The sequence below is a fragment of the Hydra vulgaris genome, chromosome 08 (assembly GCF_038396675.1).
Source record: "Hydra vulgaris chromosome 08, alternate assembly HydraT2T_AEP".
NCBI classification, from domain to species: Eukaryota; Metazoa; Cnidaria; class Hydrozoa; order Anthoathecata; family Hydridae; genus Hydra; species Hydra vulgaris.
This window is the reverse complement of record NC_088927.1, coordinates 6,585,001-6,612,081: the sequence shown is the minus strand read 5'-3', so window position 1 is coordinate 6,612,081 and position 27,081 is coordinate 6,585,001. Positions and strand designations below refer to the sequence as shown.

The 27,081-nt window shown below is 29.9% G+C and overlaps 2 long non-coding RNA genes across 2 annotated transcripts in view; one reads left to right on the top strand and one right to left on the bottom strand.

Moving 5' to 3' along the window:
• Window positions 1-18,408: 18,408 nt before the first annotated feature.
• Window positions 18,409-27,081, top strand: part of LOC136083574 (uncharacterized) — an 8,793-nt gene continuing 120 nt past the window's right edge. The window contains exons 1-2 of the long non-coding RNA XR_010639909.1: window positions 18,409-18,692; window positions 26,999-27,081. The exon at window positions 26,999-27,081 is cut by the window's right edge and continues 120 nt beyond it. This is a non-coding gene — a long non-coding RNA (uncharacterized LOC136083574). The remainder of the gene's footprint in view (window positions 18,693-26,998) is intronic.
• Window positions 19,034-21,573, bottom strand: LOC136083575 (uncharacterized). Its single transcript, XR_010639910.1, has 3 exons — window positions 21,211-21,573; window positions 20,532-21,115; window positions 19,034-20,396 (listed from the first exon to the last, which is right to left on the bottom strand). It is a non-coding gene; the product is annotated as an uncharacterized LOC136083575 (long non-coding RNA).

The following is a 27,081-nucleotide window of genomic DNA, read 5'->3' as shown; positions in this document are numbered from 1 at the left end:
GGCAGATAAAAGATTCCAGGCCTTTTATCTGCCAAAAAAATGTCTTAATCTTGATAAAAAGCTATCAATTTGCCAGAAAGTTTTCAAACGGAATTAAGAAGCAGCCTCGTTTCATAATACAAGATTTGGCCTACTATCTGTTGATCAGTTGACTCTCAATGCTAACTTGTGAAAAAGCAACCCATAAAGTCATCAATTTACATCAGAATCTCCATGAAGTGTCAGAGCAAGGGTAACACTAAATTATGGTAACCAATTTAGGGAACATGATTATGGTAAGAGAAGAGTTGTATTTTTCTTGGATCAATTTCTATACTCTGTGTTATGTTTATATGTGAAATATTATTAATTAATTATATTAAATGATAAAATGAGAAAAATTAAAGAATAAGTTTGATAGATTAAATAATAACGGCATTATCAACAATAACAACAACAATAAAAAGAAGAAAATTAGAGAGATAACGCTTAATTTAGCTAATTTCGAAATTCCAATACATCACAAAAAACTACTTGATCTCGGACCTAAGTTTGTTTCAACACCAAAATCAATACCATATTTAGATATCATTTCAGTTACCGAATCATGTGCCTTAAAATTGCATTATAGTAAGAAACCAACTGAGGGAGTTAAATTAAGACAAGAAGTTTTATCAATTTTAAAGATAGCCAAACCAGTTAAAAGTAACCTAAACAATGAACAAAGGAGAGCTCTTTATGAAATTAGGAAAGATATGAATATTCAGATACATCCGTTTGACAAAGAATCTGGACTAGTTCAAATCAATCGAAATATTGCTCTAGAAAAAATTAAAGAACACTTAGGAGTTACAAAAAAGTTAAATTACGACCCAACTATTCAAATTCTTCACAAAGTTCAAATCACTCTCAGAAAGTTAAATAAACTAGGACGTTTTACCAAAAAAGAATATAAAAATATCTACCCGAGTGATGCTACCACATTTATATGGAGTAATTAAAGCCCATAAGCCTGAAAAAGGTTACCCAACGAGGTTAATTGTAAGCACCGTTGGTACACCCACATATTACATCTCTAAATATTTAGTCAATATGGTACAACCCACTCTAAACTTAAATGAAACGCGTTTAAAAAATTCTTAACAATTTGTGGATACAGCAAAATTATGGGAAATTGATAAGAATGAGGTTCAGGTCTCCTTTGATGTTGTGAATTTGTACCTTTCGGTTCCGATTAAAGAAGCAATCATTATACTAGTTGAAAGATTAAGAAACAACCAGAGGTTTACATCTAAGTTAACTTTTGAAGAGATCAGATTACTTTTAGAACTTTGTCTTTCTCATTGCTATTTTTTATATAAAAATGATATTCACGACTTCGAAAATTCCGGACCAATTGGGTTAGCTCTTATGGTGGTAGTTGCTGAGTGTTTTTTACAACATCATGAAAGTAATGCTCTTTCATTGGCGCTTAACAACAACATCCATGTGAAATCATTTAAAAGATATGTCAATGATATTCATTCAAGATTCCAAGTAGAAGAAGATGCGCAAAAGTTTTTAGATCTACTTAACAAACAACACAAAAGTATTCAATACACAATGGAATCTGCCGACTTAACCAATACATTAAACTATCTTGATGTTTCAGTTACCAACAATAAAACCGGTACATATAGTTTTAAAATACATTGCAAAAAGGCAATCACAAACGTTCAAATCAAACCGAACTCATGCCATGACACTAAAATTATCAATAGTGTCTTTATTGGTTTCGTCCATAGATCCCTACGTTTATGCACAATAAATAACATCGATGATGAGCTGTCCTTTCTTATTGATGTATTTGTAGAAAACGGCTATAAGAGGAAAAGTCTGGAAAAACTAGTTAAGTCTAGGAAAGAAAGTGCTAACAACAAAAAAGATCTCACAAAAAATCAACATTTCCTAATATCTCCAAAAAGAATTGTGTCTTTTGTCTGGATCCCTGGAATCAGTCCTAAGTTACGAAGAGTTTTTAAAAAAGCAGGACACCCACCAGTGTTTTAGTCTCCAAAAAATCTCCAAAGTCTACTTAGTTCTAAATATAAACCTACACTACCAGTTAATATCCCGGAGTTTACAAATTAGTGTGCTGTTCTAGTAAAAGTTATGTTGGTGAAACTGGATTGAATATATCGTCTCGGATATGCCAGCATCAAACACGTATACAACAAGGTAAAGGGAAAAATTCAGCTGTAGCTGAACATTCCAAAATTTGCTAAGGAAATTTCCACTGGAATGGTAATGCAATACATTAAAAATAGAAATAAATAGTTTTAATAGGAAAGTTAGGAAGCGTTGGAAATACAACACAACAAAAGTACCTTTCGCGACAATGGTCTTAACCAGGATGATGGCGATTATGTGACGATGTCATTTTGGAAACCTTTGTTCAAATTCTTACGTCACAAAAAACTCTCTTAAAAAGCTCTCAAAAAGAAGCTCTTACAAAGAACATTGATACGTAAATTTAGACGGTTTTGTATATTATTTTTTTATAACGTTTTTAATATACTTGATAACGAGGGTATCTATATTCCCTCAAAGTATTGTAAAAATAAATATACTTTTAACAAATAGAAGTTAATCCACAAAAAGAAGTTTTTAAAAAAATTATTTATACAAATAAAATTTATTGAAGATGTCAACATTTAAATTTTAAATGATAAAATGTATAATGTTGCACATTATAAAAATGGCTCATCTGGTATTTAACAAATATCACTCACCAGCACAGGCAGTGTTAATCTTATTCAAAAAGTCATTTGAATTTGTTTATAATCTAATATGGCTGCATGTCTTATATCTTATATTTTTTTCAAACAAAGTAAGTTAATACTGCTATAAATGATTAAACAAATTTATCTTATTGTTCACAATACTGTAAAAATGAATAAGTTAAACCCTTTTTCTAAGAAATTTTTTGAATTAGTAAGTTTGTTCAGGAAATTGTTAATATTACAAGTAACTATCTTTGATTGTAAGACATAATCAGAAATATATGGTTGATTAGAATCAACTACAATTTTGTGGATACAGGTGGTGCAAAAGTGAAAACTGTTTATGAAAAGCTGAATCCTTTTTTGATGATTACAAAAAATGTGTAACACATCTTAGTACCGTGAAATGTTGTTTCTTTGAACAGTCGGGTAACTTTTATACATATCTTAGTACCGTGAATTGTTGTTTCTTTGAACAGTCGGGTAACTTAAGAAAAAAAATTTGAGTAAAACTCTTTCTAGTAGAGTTTTTGTCCAAAGCTACCCCACTGTTCATTTGATGGTAGTCTTGAAAAAATTCAACTACCTGGAGTTGTTAATAAAAGTTGTTAGTGATTAAAGCAATGATACATAATCCTGTTTTACCATCAAAATTAAAATTCTTTGAAATGGTATCAGAAATTAAACAAAAAGGGTTTCAAACAAATAAACTTTTGGTACCATTTATAACTACTATTCTTGGTGATGTAGTCAAAGATAATTAATCCTCAAAAATGCTGTAAAAAAAAAATGATGCACTTTATTTTCAAACTTGACATAAAAGTCTTCAACTTGATATAAAAGCATTAAAATTGGCAAAGAGATGCAGCATCAAGCAAGAGAAGCAAGCAATTGCTACTGTGAAAACTTACAAAAGCAAAAAATAAAAAATAAAAAAGATGTGGCATTAAAACAAAAAATTGTTTGCAGATTTGTTCAAAGTTAAATTGATTTTTTATTGAACAAGTCTGACAAGCTTGCCACTAATGCAGAAAAATAAAGTGACTTTAAAAAGAGAAACTAAAAACTACACTTTTAAAAGAGTTCGATAAAAAAAAGTTATGTTAAAAAAAGTTAAAGCAAAATATTAAGATCCTAATGAGTTTGATTTGATTGAAAAAAAGCTAAACACGGAGTAGACATTATTTTAAATGTGACATTTTCCTTTGATGATATCTTATTGTCATGTTAATAAAGCCAAATTTTAGATTTTCAATACTTAATAAAGCAATTATTAATAAAGTTAATTTTTAAGAAATATCTATGATTTAGGTTTTGAAGAAAGGTAAAATCCTCAAACATATAATTATTAGATTTTTGGTATAGAGTTTTAAGTACTAGTAAATCATGAAATTTTGATTTTGTTATTTCGAAAAGTCATGTTTTTCAGCTCTGGTAATAAGTTTTATAAGTTTTCTGTTAACCCTTTCTCACTTTGTTAACAAACTTTTATTCAATTAATTTTTGCTTAAAGCTTTCTTGGAAGTGAATTTGTATAATAAAAAAATTTGCAACTTACCCTTAAGTACAAGCTTTTTGCTTGTTATTGAATGTTTTTCTTTCCAATTAAAAAAATTCTTTGTAGTTTCAAATTTGCTGTGTCTCTTAGTTTATGATTCAAAAGTTAAACACAAGGTTTCGAAGTTTAACTTTCAATATCATTTCTAAGAACAAGCGACGAGAGGTCCATAGACTCTAAAATCAAAAAATACATGTTAATTTTAATATATGTTAACTTATTTAAGGGAAATTTAAAAATAAAAAAAAATTTATCAAGTTAATATTTGTAAGTTGTAATTTAAAAAACACAAAAGAACATATATAACACACATAAAAAATATATATATAGACCACAATACAATGAAAATATGGAAGAACATATACAACTTATTAGTAATGATGTAATATACTTATAATATAAGTAATGTTCAAAAAAGCTCAAAAGCTACTGAGAGTTAAATTTACTTAATTTATAGCTATTTTCAAAACTGTTAGAAAATTTTTTTAATAATTCTTTATTGGCTCTGTTGTGTTTGCGGCTCTATTGTAACACGGTATTTCTTAATTTAAAAACATTTTGAATACGTCACAGCAGGAGAGCGGAAAAACGTGCTAAAAGTAAGATGGCGGTTTTCTAGAACTTATTTGTATATATACAAAGTGCTAATGATAACAAAGAGATTTATTACTATAAATATTCCTTGTGTTCATTTTCATATACCCGTATACAACGTATTTAACATTGGCGACGAAGATAAATTTATTGCATTACTTGATGGTTTAATTATTGGTGATTTTATTTTATGGTGTTTTATGGTTATTTTTATGAGTAGTACAAATTGATTAGTGCGTTAACGGAATGGGCTCGCATTTCGGAAATTTATCAGAATTCAACTCAGATGAGGATTGGGACAATTATGTCGAGAGACTAGATTTTTTCTTTATTGCTAACGACATTATTAATGAGGAGCAACAAAGAGCTATCCTTTTAAGTTCATGTGGACATGTGACATATAAGTTGTTCAAGTCTTTGGTAGCACCGGGAAAAACGAGCGATAGATCGTACACTGAGTTATGCAGGTTGATGAGCAACCACAAGAGTCCAACCCCAAATCTAATAGCCGAACGTTTCAAATTCAATTCAAGAAATAGAGACACTAGTGAATCAGTAGCAACATTTATTGCTGATCTCAGAGCTTTGACCACCCATTGTGCTTATGAAAATACACTGGATGAAATGCTACGAGACAGAATAGTGTGTGAGATTAACGACTCTCGAATTACCAAGCTTGCAAAAGAAAGGACTCATAAGCAAGGAAGCTTATCCAACCAAATCTTTTTTGCGGACATTCACTGGGGAAGTAGTATCACCAGTGGGGAAAGTTGAGCTTTCGGTCAAAATAAATGGGCAGACTAATGTGTTAACTTTAATAATCACTCCAGGTAGAGGACCTTCATTGATTGGCAGAAACTGGCTGAGAAAAATTAAAATTAATTGGGAAAAAATATTTCATGCAAGCTCAGGAATCCCAAGAAGTCCAAATTCTTCAACGATAAATACATTGGTTAAAAAATATTCTACAGTGTTCCAAAATGTGCTGGGACAATTTACGGATAAAGTGGTGCACATACCTATGCTGCCTAATGTAAAACCTAAGTTTTGCAGAGCACGACCTATACCATATGCTTTATTAGAAAAAGTGAATACAGAACTTGATAGGTTGATATCTTCGGGCATCTACAGACCGGTAAGTCATTCCCATTGGGCAGCTCTAATCGTTCCAGTCCTAAAAAAAGACGGCACCATTCGATTATGTGGAGACTATAAACAGACTGTAAGTCAGGCAGCAATATGCTATTTTTATACCCTACCGAGGACAGAAGATTTATTTGCAACTTTGGCCGGCGGACAAAAGTTCACAAAACTGGACTTAGTATTTGCCTATCAACAATTACTTCTTGATAAAAGTTCCTGTGAGTTGTTGACAGTCAACACTCATCGAGGTCTATTTGAACCTACACGATTACAGTTTGGGGTGCATTCAGCATCTGTCGGATGAGGAGCATTTAAAAAACGTTGAAAGGGTTTTACATATTCTAGAAAATGCAGGACTAAAATTAAAGGAAAGTAAATGTGTATTCAAGTCACCCGAAGTTGAATATCTAGGTTTTAAATTAACAAAGGATGGGGTAGTACCGCTGGAGGACAAACTTAACGCAATCAGGAATGCTCCTGAACCTAAAGACACTACCCAGGTAAAATCGTTTCTTGGCATGATCAACTATCCACAGCAGAATGAAATTATTCTCAAATTGAGAAAGAAGCATTATCTATTATATTTGCCGTGAAGAAATTGCATCAGTATTTATATGGGAGACATTTTACTCTAGTGACAGATCACAAGCCTTTGTTGGGTTTATTGGCAGAGGGAAAGCCTATTCCAGCCATGACCGCTGCAAGGATTCAGCGTTGGGCGTTAACCCTTTCTGCTTACAACTATTGTTTAAAATACCGTAGTAGGGCTACACATGGAAATGCAGACTGCATGAGCAGATTGCCGATTAAAAACACCGAGTCATCAGTCGCAGAGAATTTAATTTTAATGATAGAGCTATCCAGCACGCCTGTCTCAGCCAAAGATGTCAAAATCCATTCAGCACGAGACCCAATCATAAGCGGAGTGTTAGATGGTGTTCAAAAAAGAATTTAAACCTTTTGTAGCTAGAAAATATGAGTTAAGAGTCGAAGAAGGAATACTAATGTGGGGAAACCGGGTTGTAATACCCGCATCGTTACAGGATATGATATTAAAAGAGTTACACAGTGCCCATCCGGGTGTGGTACGCATGAAAGCTTTAGCGAGGAGTTACCTGTGGTGGCCCAATATGGACAAATCGATTGAGGAAACGGTACACCAATGCCGGTTGTGTGAAATGCATCAAAGAAGCCCTGAAAGTGCGCCAATACACCATTGGGAGTATCCAAGTAAACCCTGGAGTAGAATACACCTTGATTATGCAGGTCCATTTTTAGGACACATGTTTTTAATTGTATGCGATGCTTATTCAAAATGGATTGAGGCAATAGTGATGAAAAATGCCAAATCCAAAAACACCATTGAGCAATTGAGAGGTATATTTGCGGTTCATGGGATTCCCGAAGTAATTGTTAGTGATAATGGAACTTCGTTTAGCAGTGCTGTCTTTGCTGAGTTTGTCAAAAGAAATTCAATAAGAGATATTTTTACAGCCCCGTATCACTCTTCTTCGAACGGGCAAGCCGAACGCACGGTGCAAACATTCAAGGAAGCGATGAAGAAGTTGACCGCTCGACAAGGCAATTCTATCGAAACTACGGTAAATCGATTCTTATTTGCATACCGAATCACCCCTCATTTGACCACCGGAATATCACCGGCAGAGCTTTTAATGAAGAGAAACTTACGTAGTGCGCTTCAGAAATGGATCTAAAAAAAGGTGTGGAAGAAAAACAAGAAAGGGCAGAAAGGTTCAGGAACAAGAAAACACACTTGAGGCAGTTCAACTGTGGGGACATTGTGATGGTAAACAATTTCGGAAGTGGTCCGAAGTGGATACCGGGGCGGATTATAAAACAAAAGGGACCAGTCAATTTTGAAATTTTAACTGACGACGTAGTTGTTCATCGACACATTGATCAAATACGGTTGCGATTTTCCGATTTACTGGAATACGATTCGAATCCCGTAATCACGTCTCCTGAAAGCACTAACCCTCAACCACCACTTCAAAATTTGTTACTAAACCCGTTTTCGCTGCAACAAAGTACGTCTAACGCGAAAGAACTACCATACACAGAGGAACCAACAGCCAGCAATGCAGTGCAAAGTTACACAGACGAGGACGGGGCTAGCAAATGTCCTCCCGTGATTGAATCGAGTATTGCATCAGTGGAATCACGCAAGTCAGGGCGACTTCGACAGAAGCCAAAACGGTTTCGGGTTAGTGAATTAAAAAAAACTTATTGGTGGAGGTGTTGTGTTTGCGGCCCTATTGTAACACGGTATTTCTTAATTTAAAAACATTTTGAATACGTCACAGCAGGAGAGCGGAAAAACGTGCTAAAAGTAAGATGGCGGTTTTCTAGAACTTATTTGTATATATACAAAGTGCTAATGATAACAAAGAGATTTATTACTATAAATATTCCTAGTGTTCATTTTCATATACCCGTATACAACGTATTTAACAGGCTCTGAATGAAAACAGATAAAATTAAAAACTCGCGTGAAATGGTAAGAATGTAATTTTATGAAAATTTAATTTAGACTTATAAGTCTAAATAAAATTTCATAAAATTACAAAAAATTTCATAAAATTACAACTAAATTAACACTTTTCTAATAATATAAATCATAAAAACACTCTTTTATTACTATTAAAGTTACTTCAAGTTTAAAGTATAAAATAAAGAATAAAAGATGAAACTAAGGCAAGAAAGATCAAATATTTTGTGCAATCTAGAAGAATAATTTATAGTATTTTCGCTTTTTGTAAAATTGTTTAAAATTATTTTAAGTTCTTTTAATCACTAAAAATCACTATTTTAAAAAATACAGAAACCTGTTCAAGTAAAATCTTGATTCACCATCAATATCTCATTCAACATCTTTACAAGGGTATTCTTTAGAACTTTCTTCAATTCTCTCTAAAAATTTAAAAATTGCATCAGTTGTTCCAGTTTTTAATAACTCTGGAGAACGCGACCCCTCCAACTATCATCCAATTAATCTAAGAAATCTCAAGGCTCTATCCTGTTCTTCTTGACAACCTTATATCAAAAGTTGTTCTATTTGCTGATGACTCAACTTTATACTCCTGTCTTGACAAAAAGTGTTTTTTTTTTCGAACTTAAAAGGGAGCCAATCTTGAATCTGATCTCACTAAATATTCTGCATATTCTGTAACAGAGACGGGCTTGTGAAATTTAACTCTAAAAAAACTCAGTTATTTACTGCAAACAACTATTGCAATACTATCAACTTTCCAATACCAATGTCATCAATAATTGATAAATAGCAACCCTCTCGCTGAGTCCTCTTCTTTACATCTTCTTGGACTCACAACTGGCCTCTCATGAAAATCAAATATACAATTGATTGCTAAATTAGCATCTGTTAAGGCTGTTTCTCTTTAACAAGCTTTCCATTTTCTTACTCCTGATTCCATTCTCTACCTCTACAATCGCCCCTGTATGGAAAACTGTTGTAGTATTTAGGTCAGTTTTTCTAGTGATGTTCTTTCTCCTTTAGACAAGGTATAAAAACACATTGTAAACATAGTCAGACCTGCTTCATCGACCAAACTTGAGCCTCTCATTGTCATAAAGTTGCATCTCTATCTCTTTTCTATAAATACTTTTATTCTATTAATATACTTTTAATATAATTTTTGATATTTAAACATTTAAATTTTAATATTTAACTTTTAATATATTAATATTCTGTTTACATACTAAAATTACTCTTATTCTGTTAATATACTTTTATACATTTTTATTTAAAATAAGGTATTAATAATGTATGCACATAATGCAATGCACATACACAAAATATATTTTTATACGCATACACATAAAATATTTTTAGTTTAAAGTCTTAACAGAACAATTTATTTATTTGATTCAGACACTAAGTACAAGGTCCATAGTTAAGATTTACAAAAAAAAATTATTAAAAGTTCTGTTTAATCTATACACAGCTGCATTGCTGCTGGCACAGGTAACTAACTGATTTATAAGGCTAAGTCTGAAGTTACACAATAAAGTATCTAGATTAGGAAGGCCTAGTACCATAAACATATTTGTAGCGCTTAAGTACTTGTCATATCCAAAAAACATTTAACACATTTCTTGTAACAAGAGTCTAGCTTTAACATAGTATTTGCATTAAAGTTAGTCTATAAAGCCACATCATAAAAACAGAGGCAGTAGGTCTTAAATAGTTGCACTTTTACCTTAACCTAGCATATCTTGAATTGTCTTATTAATATGTTTGTACGCGTATAAAGACATTTAATCTCTCGATTTATATCAGCATTATCAATCAAATCATTTTCTATTATGTGACCCAGATACTTGAATTTGTCAATGAAAACTTACTCACATTCATCTAAGGTAAACAGTGGAAAATTGCTTGACACAATCTTACAACTCTGTTTCGGGTTAAATACCATACACACCTTTTTTTTTGTATTAAATGACATGTTAATGGCAGTGGCTTCAACATGTAATGCAGGTAATAATTTTTGCTATGCAAACCAAGACAGAGCAATTAGTATAATATCGTTGGCATATGTCAAAGGATTCAAAAAAGTTCCACCTATGTTACATCCAATATGCATGTTCGTAATATTGAAAATCAGTGTTCTTATATAAAATATGAACAAGAACGGTGAAAGAATTTCACCTTGCTGTTCACCATTGCTTATGTTAAAGCTATCAGAGTTTACTTTCTGCATTTGAAAAACATAGTTTGATCCTTGTACCAAGATACAAGTAGACAAACAACATTCTTGGCAATACCCTAATCAATTAATTTAGAAAACAGTTTCCAATAATTAATACTATCAAATGCTTTGTTGAAATACATGGCTTCCTCTAGATATATAGTATTCAACTGTCTTTTTTAAATAATATGTACAAGACATTATGGAATGATTTTCCTTAAAACCAAACTGAAAATCATCACCATTCTCATCAAACTTGATTCTTTCTAATAAAATATGTTCAAGTATTTTAGAACAAGCGGGAGAGATTGCGATTGCTCTGTAATTATTAAAATTTGTCTCCAGTATTAGATTTTACTAGAAATGTTATCGTGGCTTCACAAAATGTTGATGGCAAATGTCCATACAACAAGCATAAATTTGAAAAAATACTTAGAGAGAAAGTCCTCCATATATAAATGATTCCATAAACAAGTCATCTAGTCCAGCAGATTTTCTCTTTTTTTTGCTTATGCAAAGCGATAGTAACATCTATAATAGTAACACTAACAGGTATGTCTAGCAATGAAGAATGCACTTTCTGTTCAAAGTGTATTCTATGCTGGTTTTCATTAAGTGAATTATATAGTGCTTGAAAACATTTTTTCCACATAGTGGCGATGCCCTTGTCACCAGTAACTCCACCAATATTAGCAACATGATTGGTTGCCTTTACATTACTAACTTTATACACACTGTTCCAAAACTTTAAAGGATCTCCATTATTGATTTTCTTTGCATATCTGTCAGCTACAATTTGCTCAGTAAGATTTTTATGGTGCCTAGAAGCAAGTTAAATACTGCCTGAGTTTTTTTTATTCTTTTGAAGATAATTCCATGTTTAGGTTTTCCATTAATTACCCATTGCTTGAATGCATCTCTGGCTAACTCAAATTTATCTGCAACATAGTCATTCCATCCGGGAACATTAAATTCCAAATTTACTTTTAAATGCCTATGAGGTATCACATAAGCCACAGCAGATATATGCATACATTTTATAATGTTATTGTAAAAAAGAAAAAACAGTTTTTTGATGTTCTCTTTAAAATAGCTAAAGAATCGATAAACGAACGATTTGAAAGCTTTTCAAGTACAATAAAACCGTTCGAGTTTTTGTATGATATCAAAGATATTGATCAAAATAGGAGAAGAAGACATAATTAATAAATGCAGATTACTGGAAAAAGTATTGACTCTTGGTGAATCAAAAGATGTGTATTCAGAGGATTTGTTTCTGGAACTTAATTTGTTATCACGGAAATTAGATAAGAATAAAACACCGGAATCTGTGCTTAAATGGATCTATGATAGTCAGCTTGAAGAACTGTTTTCTAATGTTTATATTTCCCTATAAGTATTATTAACACTACCGGTAACAGTGAGTACAGGGGAACGTAGTTTTTCCAAATTAAAATTAATAAAAAACTATTTACAATCAACAATGGGCCAGGAACGTTAAAATGGTTTATCAATAATTTCCATTGAAAACCAAAATTGCTGAATCAGTAGATATTGATACTTTAAGATTAAATTTTGCAAAATCTAAGGTTAGACGTGTTCCGTTTTCTAACTAAAAATATAATTAAAATCAATAAAATTGTTAAGAAAGTTATTTTCTCTGTAGTTTGTATTGTTTTATGATTTAAAAAAAGAAGATTTTTCGCGAGCAACCTCGCTTGGAATTTAAATCTAAAAGGCGCCTAATTTATTCTCGCACACATAAAACCTAATTTATTCTCGCACACATAAAATTTATTTCATGACACCGCACAGTGATTCAGAAACACTAAAAATTTGGCCAAAATATAGTTTTTTGAGTAGCGTAATTTCAATAATGTTATTAGCTAACTATTTTCTACTGTTTCTTGTGATTCTAATGGTATAAAAAAATAAATACTGAAATAATATATTTAAACGTTAATATACGTTTGAAATTGATCGGAAACAGCTTTTTTTTTTCATTAAAATTTTATCATTATTAAAACTTAATTTTCTCCCTATATACAAAGCTTTTTATTTTAGTTTTTATAACATGCAAAGATAATAGATAATTCTATTTTAATTTATAAAAAAAATTTAAATATGTATTTATACAAGTTGTAAAAAATGCATTAAAAAAATGCTTTTTTAACGATTTTAAACTGTTTTTTTATGGTGCTAGGACTTTTTACCTTAGACTTCCTTCACGAAGCCAATTCTTTTTTTAAAGAGAGTTTGTATCATTCTATAAGAAATCAAAAAAGTTAGCTGCCCCAACTTGCCCCATTCGGAAATAATGTAGTTTTAAAAAGTTCATTTTATAGAAAAAATTAGCAACTTTCATGTTTTGCGAGTTTTTCCTGACACGTCTGAACAAAATTTTTAATTTTATTTTATTCTAGTACATAGCTTATGTAGTTATCTCTGTTGTAGATATATATATATATATAATATATATATATATATATATATATATATATATATATATATATATATATATATATATATATATATATATATGCATACAAAAGTTAAAATAATTTATCTCTCTTTTAGTTTAAAATGAATATAAAGTTTATTAAACATCAGCTTTATTTAGTTATTAAAGACAGAGTCGATAAAAATGAATTGCTTCAAAATTTACTTTTTGATTACATTTTGGAAGTTAATCAGACAGACTTGCGTTCCTCTAAACAATATAGAAGTATACTAAAAATAATTGAAAATTTTATTCAAAACTTAAAAAAGAAACTTTATACTCATAATCGACAACGTGATCGCTTTGAAATTAAAGAAGCAAGTTGGCTTCAATCAGATCTAGTTATTCTAGAAAAATTAGAAGAACATTCCATTGCGTCAACTTTTAAAAACATAACGTATCAAAATGAAAAGAAAACACTCGGAAGAAAATGCCTTGAATGGGAACAATCAGGCAGCAGAACAAAAAGAAGAAAGAGTGAAAAAATGGGAACAAACCATACTTATGACGAGTTGATCTTATCTGCTATGGTAAGTTCAAGGAGAAGTCAATGCTATAGTCTGTGTTTCAAGGAGAAGTCAATGCTATAGTCTGTTAACTGGGAGATGAAACCAATTGGTTTCATCTCCCAGTCAACCCAATAAAGTAGCTAATATGATTAAAAATGAAAAGCCTATTATAAAATTATCTCCAAAAGAAGGTTTGGCTTTGATGGTCTCTGCTGGTTTGTCCCAAAGAGCTTATCAGAAAATAAGGATTACAGCTAAGGAAAGAAATGAAAATATATATCCTTTATATAGTGATATTTTATTAGCAAGAAAAGAATGCTATCCTGATGGCATTATATTTAGGGAGCAAAGTGCTGAAATTAAACTTCAAAGTCTTCTTGATTAAACAATAATTCGTTTTTTTCAAATTGATTCAATCATAACTCAAATTATGCAACTAGAGAATAACGATAAAACAAAAGGAATATTAAGTTGTAAATGGGGGTTTGATGGTGCATCTGGTCAAAGTGAATATAAGCAAAAATTTGACAATGATAGTTCGAAAGACTCTGATTTATTTAGTACCACTTTTGGTTCCTTTGGATCTTTCATTTGGAAACATTTCTGTTTGGGCAAACCCTAAACCATCGTCAATTAGATTTTGTCGACCAATACGAGTTCAATATCTAAAGGAAACAGAAGCTATTTTGAAATTTGAAAAAAAATATATTCAAAATCAAATAAATTTACTAGAGGATTCAGAGTTTGAGTTGATAAATGGTTTAGAAGTAATTGTAACTAAAGTTAACTTTAATTTAAAAATAACAATGATTGACGGTAAGGCTGCCAATGCAATATGCTCAATTTCTTCACAACAAGTTTGTAATATATGTTCAGCTTCTCCTAAACAAATGAACTCTATTGCATGTGGCTCAATACCAGCTCCAACTTCTAATATAGATAGCATTGAATTAGGTCTTTCTCCATTGCATTCTCGGATAAGGTGTTTTGAATGTTTGTTACACATTTCTTACAGACTTGAAATAAAAAAATGGCAAATTCGTGGTAATGACGACAAAGATGTTTGTGGAAAAAAAAACGAATCAAACGAAACAAATTCATCGAGGAATTAGGGTTAAGAGTAGATTTTCCTAGGCAAGGTGGTTCTGGAACTTCAAATGATGGTAATACTGCCAGACAAGCATTTAAACATTTTGATTTATTTTCTTCTATTACAGTCATAGATAAAGAATTAATAGAATGTTTAGCAAACATTTTGAACATAATAAATTCAAGTTATGAGATAGATACAATAAAATTCAGTGAATATTGCACTAAAACAGCAAAGCTTTATTGTGAAAAATATAGTTGGTTTTATATGCCTGTATCTATGCATAAGTTATTGCATCACAGTTCTGAAATAATTTCAAAGTTCATGTTGCCAATTGGATTATATTCAGAAGAAGCTCAAGAATCTAGAAATAAAGATAATAAACAATTCAGACTTCACCATTCAAGAAAAGATACAATACTCCATACAATTGAGGACCAACTTCACTATCGTCTTATTACAAGTGATCCAATAATATCAACTATAATAATTTCTCAAGATAGAAGTAAAGTTAAAACAATTTAATTATCAAAGAGCGCTCTAGAACTTATTAAAAAATCAAGTAAAAATACCATTGATGAAATCCAAAGTGATAATGAAACTGATAATAAGTACAATGAGTATGACAATGAAGACGAAGATGAAGAAAATTATGAATTAGTTACTGAGGAAATAGATTACAAAGATGTATATGAACATAATGAATAAGACAATGTTTATTTATTTTAAAGCTTATTTTTCAATTTAGATGATATATAAAACGCAATCTGATTCGCTGATTTTAAAAGAGAGGCTTTTGCGCGTATGTTTAAATCAAAACAAATGTCAAAAAACGTATTTAATAATAAAAGTGAATTCGAGTAATTTCATAAAAAACCAAATAATAATGGCAAAAAAAATTATGGTTTTTCTATCCAATTTTGTGCAGTATAGTGCAAATACTTATACAAACCCTCACAACTCAAAACATCCGTGATTTTCAGAATCTTTTCTTAAAAATAAAGATTTAAAAAAATTAGTTTGTTTTTCTAATTGTTTTTATAATTCTAAGATATAAAAAAGACAACCATTGTAACAAACTATAAACCAGATGGTAAAACTTGACTATACTGTGATTCTCATACGATAGATTTTTTAAAACAGTTTTAAAATTTACCTTCTATTATCAATAGACTATTATTGACTTGGTATAAATTTTTTTCAAATTAAGTTCCCATTTATCCAATCATTTAACAAGAAAAGTATTTTGAAAAAATAGCCTAATTTCTTTTTAGAACTTTACACTTATTACTCCCATATATAAATTATATAAAACACTAAAAAAGTTTGATAATATTGCTTATTGGTTGTTATAGCTAGCCCAGATGATTTGCAACACTCTTAAACTTTAAAAAAGCAATTGTAAGCAAGAGCAAATTTAGATATCCTTTGGTAATGTATTGTAATAAAAGATCACAAAGTATTGTAGCTTAAGAAGCTAGAATAATAATAAATTAGAAAAAATCTATAACCTGATGTCTACAAGTGTGTTTTAATATAGTAAATTGATTACCAAAAGCAATAACTCTCAACTTACCACACCTTTATGAAAAACTAAGTGTAAAAAGGTAAAAACAAGAAAGATTGCAAACATGCAAGTTCATATTGTTGTTTATTTCTATTTCAAAACTCAATACATGTTTGTTGATATATAGCTTTTAACCTGAACAAAATACTTGCTATTGTATTCTATAATTAATATAAAATGTGTATCCTTTAATAGCAACTGATGGTAAATAATATTAAATAAAGCAGCAATCTTTGATAAATTTTATATATTTATAATGCTAATAATTTATTTTACATTATATACTCCAGAAAAAAAAGAAAATGTCTGCTCTAAAAAAATTAGAAAAAAAACCTTAACTAAAATGTACTCCATATCTACAAATTTTATAAATAGTTTCATTATGTAATTTTTGGTATAACCAATAAAAACAAGTGTTCTTTTTTTAAATTTCTGTGAATATCTTGTTTATTAATATAAAAACAGAGATGCGTCATGTTTTATTTTGATGTAATAATAATAATTTTTTTGAAAACTTGCTTCTTCAAATGTAAAAGCTAATTTTGATGAAGTTATTTTTATTACAAAAATTGCCATAATTCACCTTTATTTGGTTAAATTTTTTGACTTTAATACTCAGTAAAGTTTTAATGTTCAGTAAAAAAAAAAATATCATTTTTTTTGTTAAATTTTCCAATAGACTATTATCCAATTTATTATTCAAATTATTTCTATTAGAATAATATCCAATTTTCATCCATTATAATATATATAAAGAAAAATATTGATGTACGCCTTATCAGCCTTCTCAAAATTTAGGTTGAACAGTAACTTCTTCAGGGTTCGTAGATTTATATGGAACATGTAAGCTAGTTTGGCAAAACATCTGTAAAAATTTTCTTTTTCCAAAATTTTAAATGTTAAACTGTTTATAATCAACAAGTTGGTATAAAGATGCAGTAACGAGCTTAGAACAACCTCTGCCTCAGCTTAAAATTTATACTTTGCATATTTTAAGTACTTTACCAGTAGTCTGGTGCAATTGCATATAAACTTTGTATCGAGCATGCTTTATAGAACATGGACATTATTTTTGATGAGAAACACATTCAGAAATTGCACACATGCAAATTCAAGTGAAATATTTCAAGAGATTATACATACAAAACACATTTTATAATAGCAAAAATATTCATAGCATGACAACTTATTTTGTTCTTTTTTTTGATAATTTTCTTTTCTTTTTTTTATTACTCTTTTTTCATTAAAACGTTTGATTTTAACCACTTAGTTTAGTTTTTAAAATCTTTTTTTTTTCATTAACACAATACAAAAAATGCGACAATCATTTGCCATAATCCACTTTTATTTATGCCATAATCCACTTTTATTTGGTTAAGCTATTTGATTTACTTTTTCCATTAAGTTTTTAATAGTTTAACACGATGTTTTAATAAAGTTACGTAATAAAAAAATATATCAGCCTCCTCCAAACTATGGTTGAAACAAAGAATGAAAACAAAATCTCCTCAGAGCTCATATATTGACATGGAACATGTGAGCTAGTTTTGCAATTAGTTCAAATTTTCTTTTTTAAAAAACTCTTTCAAATAGTTTCAACTCTTTATAATAAACATGTAAATCAGTTTATAAATAAAGTTCTTCACCAGTAGTCACGTAAAACTGCATATAAACTTTGTTTGCAAAATACTCTGAAGAATACTAAAATAAAATGATAGTATGTTGTTGTGTTGATAGTAACACATTGTTTTGATAGTAACACATTGTGTTGATAGTAACACATTGTGTTGATAGTAACACATTGTGTTGATAGTAACACATTACTTTGAAATTTATTTCAAAAATTTGTTTGTTTTGATTTTAATTATATTTTTCAACAAAATTGCACTTGCCTCTCTTTCAAAATCAGCGAATCAGATTGCTCATTTTTCTGCCTATTCTGAGCCTGTATAGGGTTTCAAAATATGCCACCGGTGTCGCGTTAAATAAGTAGATCGTTAAATAAGTAGACAGTCAGTTCTGCGCAAGCGTAACGCCTGCGCAGATACAGCGCAAAGCTTCCGTTAGGTAGGTTAAATCTATCGTTAAATAAGTAGCCTTGTTTCCGTTAGGTATAAACTCAAAAAACAAAAATAATCATGTTTTAAAATTTTTTAAAATTATATAATTAAAATGCGAGTCTATAATTACTCTGTTGAAGATGTTTAGCAGTCTCTGATGGAATAATAAATTATTATAATAAAAAAGTGTCAACTTTGTGGTATGTGTATATATAACCCACTATTTAAGTTAAACTTTTATATAATTTATGATTAAGAGTTTATTATTATTGTATATTTTATATTATTTTATGTTTCTGAAGTTAATTTTATACTATGTCTCAGCATCTCAAAACTCACAGTTGTTTTGGGACTTCCATTTTATGCATTGACTTATTTGTCGATTTTGCTCAGAACTATTAGTCAATTTTGTTATGTATTTAAGAGTTGCAATTAAGTATTACTAGAAATACTTATTGAAAACAATCTAAGACCAAATTAACTGTAAATTTATTATGGATTTGAATCTAATTTTCAGAAAGTGACCCTAGGTAGCCATTCCAGACGATTTTTTTATAATCTAAAAAAACATATATAATTTATATCATCGTATAGAGCTTGACCTAACTTAAAAAATGAGGGGTCATTCGACCTTTGAAGTTAAGCGGATCCAAAGTTATTGAGTTTTTTGTAGTGCAAAAATCAATGATTTTTTGACGAAAGGTATAGGGCTTAAGTATGGAAAATTTGCAGCGTTATGGCACCGAAAAAGAGAGTATTTTTGGATCATATTAACTTTTGAATAACTTTTGAACCGTTATTACATTTGACTTGAAATTTTCCATAATGATTCAACAACTATAAGAAAATAAAATACAAAAAATTTTTTTTTTAATTCTGTCGGGATTGCCCAGAACTGTCTATTTTACAGACTGAGGGTTTTTACTTATTTACTTAGTTTTGGTGTCATATTGACTCTTGAATAACTCTTGAACCGTTATTACATTTGACTTGAAATTTTCCATATTGATTCACCAACTATAAGAAAATAAAATACCAAAATATTTTTATTTAATTCAGTCGGGATTGTCCAGATTTGTCTATTTTACAGACTGTGGGTTTTAACTTATTTACTTAGTTTTGATGTCATATTAACTTTAGAATAACTTTTAAACCATTATTACATTTGACTTTAAATTTTCCATAGTGATCCAACAACTATAAGAAAATAAAATACCCCAAAATTTTTTTGTTCAACTGACGAGATTTACCAGAATCATCTATTTTACAGACTGAGGGTTTTCACTTATTTACCTAGTTTTAGAAAATAAAATTTGGGGTTATATTATAATAACACCATACAAATGTGCATAAAGGAACCATGGAATCCAAATAGTACATCATTTTGAAATCATTGCATAATTTACAGACCGGTCAGTAAATTACTGCAAAAGGGCTACACAAACCAACTGGGCATACCGACTATGAATATATTTGATATTTTTCAACCGTTATTAAATTTGACTCGAAGTTTTTCATAATGGTCCCATTTTTATTCATCTGACGAGATTAATCAGAATCATCTATTTTACAGACTGATGGTTTTCACTTATTTACTTAGTTTTGGAAAATAAAATTTGGGGTTATATTATAATTACACCATACAAATATGCATAAAGGAATCATGGAATCCAAATCATGCATCATTTTGAAATTATTGTATAATTTACAGACCGGTCAGTAAATTACTGCAAAAGGGCATCGAAATCTGTCAAAATTATTCAGAATAACCTATTTAACAGACGGAAGATTCTTCAATAAAGTTAAAATTTAATTTTTAATGAAAATAACTTACAGCAAATGAACTTTCTGAAATTTGGAGTACTTACAACTGCAATAGGCAGGTATAACAGCAGAAATTATATCTAAAAATGTAAAAATATTATTATTAGAAACACAGGTACACAAAAACGTGTTAAAAATATTTTGTTAATTTATTTTAAAAATACATAAATATTAAAAACATTTAAAACTAAATAAGTATAAAATAAGAAACTTACTCTTTAAGATTGTTTATGTGAACCTATGAAAACGCCTAAGATAAAAAAAATGAAAATAACATAAAAAAATGTTTTTATTTTAAAACTTATTTCTTGGCTTTTAGTGAATGATTAGAAGTAGCAAGTTTCAGTAACGAAACAAACTAATAATCATTTTTAACAATAGACACCATCGAGAAGGTAAGCCAAGTTGTCTATCAACACAAAACATCACAACAATAACATCACAACAACATACATCATAATGACTGACGGGTACATAAACACAAACATACATATTGTGACTTACGGGTGCGTCAACACCGCTCCAGAGGTCCAACAGAACACAAACATACACATAATGACTGACGGGTACATAAACAAAAACGTACATATAGTGACTTAAGGGTGAGTCAACACCGCTCCAGAGGTCCAACAGAGCACAAACATACACAAAATGACTGACAGGTACATAAACACAAACATACATATAATGACTTACGGGTGCGTAAACACAAACATACAAATAATTACGTATCGGTAGATCAACACCGCTGCAGAGGTGAACAGAAGACAGGTATTCGTATAATGGCTTGTAGATGCACCTACAAAAATATACATATAATGACTCACAAATACCTAAACAAAAGGATACATATATTAACGGTACATCAGCGCAAAAATAGAAAGCATGACTTACCAGTATGTTGCCATGGCTGCAGAGGTCCAACAGAAATCAAATATACATATAAAGAATTGTGGGTGCGCAAACACCGCTCCAGATGACCAAACAAATTACATACATGATGACACCAGCTGCAGCTACTGTTGTCATGTTAGGTTTCATTTTTAACCTGCGGTCATAAGAAGCAAAGTCACGTTCAGACACAACATTAGTACGCGGACAGTTTTGAGTTTCCTCAAGGACATCAACATCTGGATTGTGATATTTCCCTCCAGGCAATTGGTCTCTTAACTGACTCTGGATCATAACCGAACACGAACAACATATAACTTCAAGACATTCTTGGGTTAAGGCATCCAAAAGTGGGTCATTACAGTTAGAAAAATCAAACAATTCATCCTTAGTGAGATATTTGACATCAAAAAATGTAGAACCACTTAACATTATTGATGCATCAGAAGAACAACAAACAAAATAATTAAACATTTGCGACCAAACAGTATTCAAAGAAAAAATATGACCTTCTTCTTCAATAATACGAAAAAGAGGTCCTGATATCAGTTTATTAAAAATTCCCAGAGCTCTGGTTGAAGCATGAAAAATTATGTTGTCAATATCATGCCTAATTGATTCACGAAGGAAATTTGAACCATCAAGATTAAAAACAAATTCTTTAAGATGATCTTTATGAAAATATGTTGCTCCACCAAGTAAAAATATAATGTTAAACCGATGATGCAGAAATAAAACCATAAAACTTTTTGAAAACTTTTTACGCAAAAATGCCCTCCATTCATCAGCTTTCCCGTTCCGTTGATCGCCATGTCTATAGCTTGTAAGTTTTGAAAGTTCATACAAAATATCAAAGGTACGTGAGTTTTGAGAATTTATAAAACCACCATGAATACTACCTTCCTGCTCAACCACTTTTTCCCATTCTATGATTGCTTTTTCTGCATATATTCCTAAATTATGGATAACATGTAAGCCACAAAAAACATGATGCATTTGAGAAATTTTTAATTTTTCATTTAAAGGAAGTCGATCATAGTTTTCAACAACAAAAGGCAAAATTGCTTCTCTCCAATGTTTAAATTGCTTAAAAAAACTTGAATTAACTATGGTGCGATCTGTCATCAAAGATTTGAACAAAAAAATAAGCTTCCGAAGATCATCCTCATAGTTTTCCTTTTCAGGAGAAAATATTTGAGACATATCAGTGAGTAAATTTTTTAGCTCTCCAAAATAAGATTGTGCCTCGCCTGAAAACATATCTTCTATCCCAAACGTGTAGCTTCCAGATGACGTTGTGACTTGAAAACTACCAATCTCTCTAAAATTATACTTTGTGCCATCTGTATGAAGAACATTGTGTGTACTATTCAATATAGCCTCTCTAACCTGAGCTTTTGATAAAAGGTTCATTTCACTAAAAAATTCAGCAGCCAAAGATTTTTTTGGAAGTGTGCCACATGAAATTCCAGCCATTTTTTGTAGTACAGTTCTGATAACAGATTCAACATTGTTAACAGAAACATTTTTACTTAAAAGGTCATAATATACTGAACGAATTTCATCATTATATCTACCTCCTTCAAAAACATCAATTACATTTTTTTCAAAAAAGTCAACTCTTTCCTTCAGCTCTTCTGAAAGATTTTCAAAGTAATTTAAACTCTCCATTAAGATTGAATCATTCGTTTCATCAGATGTTTTCAAAACAGTGTTTTCAATTTTTTTCTTAATGCCTTTTGTCGATCTGATTGTGAACGTTTTCTAGCCAAATCAATTTCTTTTTCTAATCTAATATTTTTTGCAACAATTGGTTAACCCTACAATCCTTTCTAACTTCTCTTTTATTGACATTTCTGACATTATATTTCGACAAGATTGCTTGATATTTTCTTTTGTATTCATTACATCTTTTATTAATTTGTCTATTTTGTAATTTAAGATGATTAATTCTCTGTTTGTATTTTTTTATTTGATAGGTCAAATCATCTGATAATATAGGTAGTTTTTTATCCAAACTGGAAACTGGCAGATTCACTTCATTAACTTGTGCATCAAGAAGAAAATTTTCAGAATCATTTCCTAAAGAGGTGTATACAGCAGAGTTTGGGGTAAAAGAACACAAAAAATCATCATTAGCAATTTGCAAGTTTAAATCAGAAGATACAAAAACAGTAATTTGATTTGGAACAATTTCACTATTGTGGATAGAAGTTGGGGTAGAACAAGCATCAGAAGGTGACAAATCAACAACATCCGGAAAAGCACCAATAAAAGATAAAGCAGAGCTTAAAAAATACTTTCTTAAATCAAAATTTTTGGCACGATTTATTTTGCAATGAAATCTTTTGACTTTTGAAGGCACTTGATCAGCATAACTCTAGATATAGGGTATTTAAACAAGGATGTAAAAAATACTGAAAGATTCGGCCATGTCAAGTTAAATTTATCTTTTTCTTTACAAATTTGTAAAAAATGGCGATTGGTTAAAACCAAATCTGGATTTTTGAGGGATACAATGCCTCCATTAATATTTAGATAATCCAAAACAGTGTCAGAGACTAAAATTAAAAGTAAACTTAATTTAAGTGACATAAAGAAAAATAAGGGGTGGATTACTTTGGTTTCAATAAATAGAATTATTAAAATGAAAAAAAGTTGTGCTACAGTATTCCTAATTTATAATTTTGACTTACTTTCTTGACTTATAGATGGAGCAACCATTTTGGTGAGACTACTGTTAATGTCAACACCTAAAAAAAAGGAATTAAAATAATTATTACAAGATTTCATAGCATTTAATCAAAAAACAAATAGAGGCAAATATAAAAAGAAATAAAGAATTTCTTACACAACTCCATTTTCGTAAGCTTCTGTTGAATACTATTTTTAGGTTTTTGTTTTGAAAAAAACAGTTTAAATAAGAGCAACCTGTAGTTAAAATAGTAAAAATCAAGATTTTAACTTTCTTGAAGAATGCAGACCTTTTACCTGGGAAAAAGTAAAAGATTTATTTTCATTTGATTAAAATTTTAAGAATTACACTTTCACTTTCAATATAATTTTCATTATTTAACCAAAACAAACGCAAAAATCAAAACATATAACGTCATTAAATACGCGAAGAAAAGCATATATATATACACATAATTTATATATGCAAATCCTTAGTACCAATTCTTTAGGTAAACTTAAATAAAGACTTGTTTTAAATAGAGGAAAGGCTAAACTTGCAATTTCCACCTGGACGTTTTTCAAAAACACTTTTTTTTCTATATAAATCAACCTTGAAGTTTTTAAACGCTGAGAACTAAAATTTTTTGTATAAATGTTAAAAAACGTCCAGATTCCATTAGATTCCTCGTCCTTTTCTTAATAAATACGGAAAGTTTCATAAGAATTAGATGTGTTTAAGTTCTAAGGAATCCTTACCTTCAAAAGCTTCGTTTTAAGAAAAACGTTCCCGCGGCAAGTTTTTTTATGAAAAGTGGTCTCAAGATATGGGTAATATATAAATGAAGCCATACAAAGCTTAGTACTTTCTATATATGGTTGGAAAGAGATTGAGTAACACTAACTGATGCAAAAAACCTCAAGGCGCTAGCTTAACCATACGAAAAGATATAAGAGAGCAAAGTTTATGAAAATTACGTGTTTTTTGTCAAACGTCAAATGTTTTTTGTTAAGCCGTGGAATCGCTACCCTAGGTACAGATTAAAAAAAGGTTATTCTACCAAGGGTTACTAATTTTTAAACCCTTTTACTTGATGGAATTTTATTAGTATAAGTCAATATACTTATACTAATACAAAGTAATTAGTATAGAGATGTGATCGTATCAGTTTTGCCTTCTTTAGAAAAGTCTGGGGACTTGAATTTGGGCACTAAAACAATCTGGCTATAGGTACACAAACTTCCCTTAGACCTTATTGGACCTCTTGCCTTAATAAAACTTGAAAAAAATATATTATTACAATTACTGATAATTGAAGTAAATATATTGAAAAATTAACAATTTATGCAACTACTTTATTTTATAGATTTTTGGTACTCTTCAAAAAACTCTAAAATTTTAGATTATTTGATAAAGTCTGCTATTTTCCTTAAACCAATCAATGAGAAAAAGGTTCAGAGTTTAAACTGGTAGCGGTAAAGGTTTGAAAAAAGCTATTTGTTAATGATAGTATCGTTGTAAAAAGGGGCTGTCGAAGTTCAAAATTTTTCTAAAGTTTTCTTTAAAGTTTGTCAATACAGTCTAAAGACAAGGCCTTAGATATTTTAAGAGACTCACCTTGCTGGCTTGATGATACCTTGATTGATATAGCACAAAGTTTGTTTTTATATCAGTTTTCTAAAATGTTTGGGTTTCCAAGTTTAAAATATCTGGATTTTTTGCATTTTTAGTTGTTTTAATTCATGTGGTCTTTCAGAAAGTTACAGTGCAACGATTAATGTTAGAAAATCATATTGGGTGTTTCTAAGTAATGTGTCCTGATGTTGTTTTACATTGGAAGTGTGTTTAGTTTTATGATTCACTCTTTAATAGTTTAAGTAAAGGTGATGTGCCATTGTTAGTGCATAGAGTTGCACATGAAAATGATTGTGATTTTTTCTTAGAAAGAAATGCAATGGTTTTGTGTAGCAGTATCAACCTAAGTTTAGTTATATAAAAAGATAATGACATGCGGTAGCATTACCTGAAATGTATTGAGAATGGTAAATTAGAGATGTTTCCTTTTGTTACTGTGTTATACTGTCATAAACAGTTTGTCTTTAGTACTATCAATGTTGTGAATATATCCTGTTATTTCTACTGTTTTTGTTTTTATGACATATTTAAATATTTAAATTCAATCAATATACATGAATATGTTTTTTTTTGTTTTTTATTGTTGATTTGTTTATGTACCTTATGTTCTAGTTAATATTTAAAAAATTCATTACTTAATTTATTTTTGTAAGTGTCTTATAGATGTCTAAAGTTATACAATTGGCTAATTTAGGTCAACTATTGTTTGTTCTTTATTTTGTTATTGGCATGATGATTTGTTTTGCTCACTTTGTAGTTGTTTTTTTCTTACTGTCATCAGTTATTCAACTAGGGTTATTGATATAAGATATAGTCAATAGGTACAGTTATTAAAGTCAGTTCTTTATTTACATACATTTTGTTGCAGTTGCAGTTGATTATAGCTACTATTACAACTACACCAAAAGTAGTATTTAAAAATATGGCTATGTAATTTTTAATTATAATGAGATATTTGATCAATTTTTTATAGAATATTGTGAAAGTATAGACTATTCTGGCATGTTGATATATCTTTGATGGGCGGACATAAGAGTATAACTGCATTTTTGACCATTTAACGATTTATATGAGAAAATGTGTCTTGTGTATGCCGGCATCAATGGTTTTAACAGTATAGTTACACCATTCGGTTCAAACAGAATAAAAGTAATAACCCATTTCTCAAAATATGACTTCTGTAGCAAAATAATTGGGTTCATAATGATGTTTTTTTGCTCTCCTGAAAAGTTACACTTTTGCAGTTATACTCTTATGTCCACCCATCAAAGATATGGCTGTTTTAACATTTTTAACATTTATTTGATTTAAAAATTCAAATCCTTCGTTAGAGTTCATTTTGTAAATCAATTTATTGACATACATTAATCAATGCATTTATTAAGTACTCTTCTGGCACAAAAGCATTTTTATAATTATTTTATTTATTCGTTGTGATTTTATGATACTATTTATATTATACTATATTTCTATTCTATGTAGGCTTGTAATTCCATGTGGAAAAATCGAATTTCTTCCGAAAATGCCCAAGTTTCAACCAAGTTAAATTTTTTCAAAAGGACTTA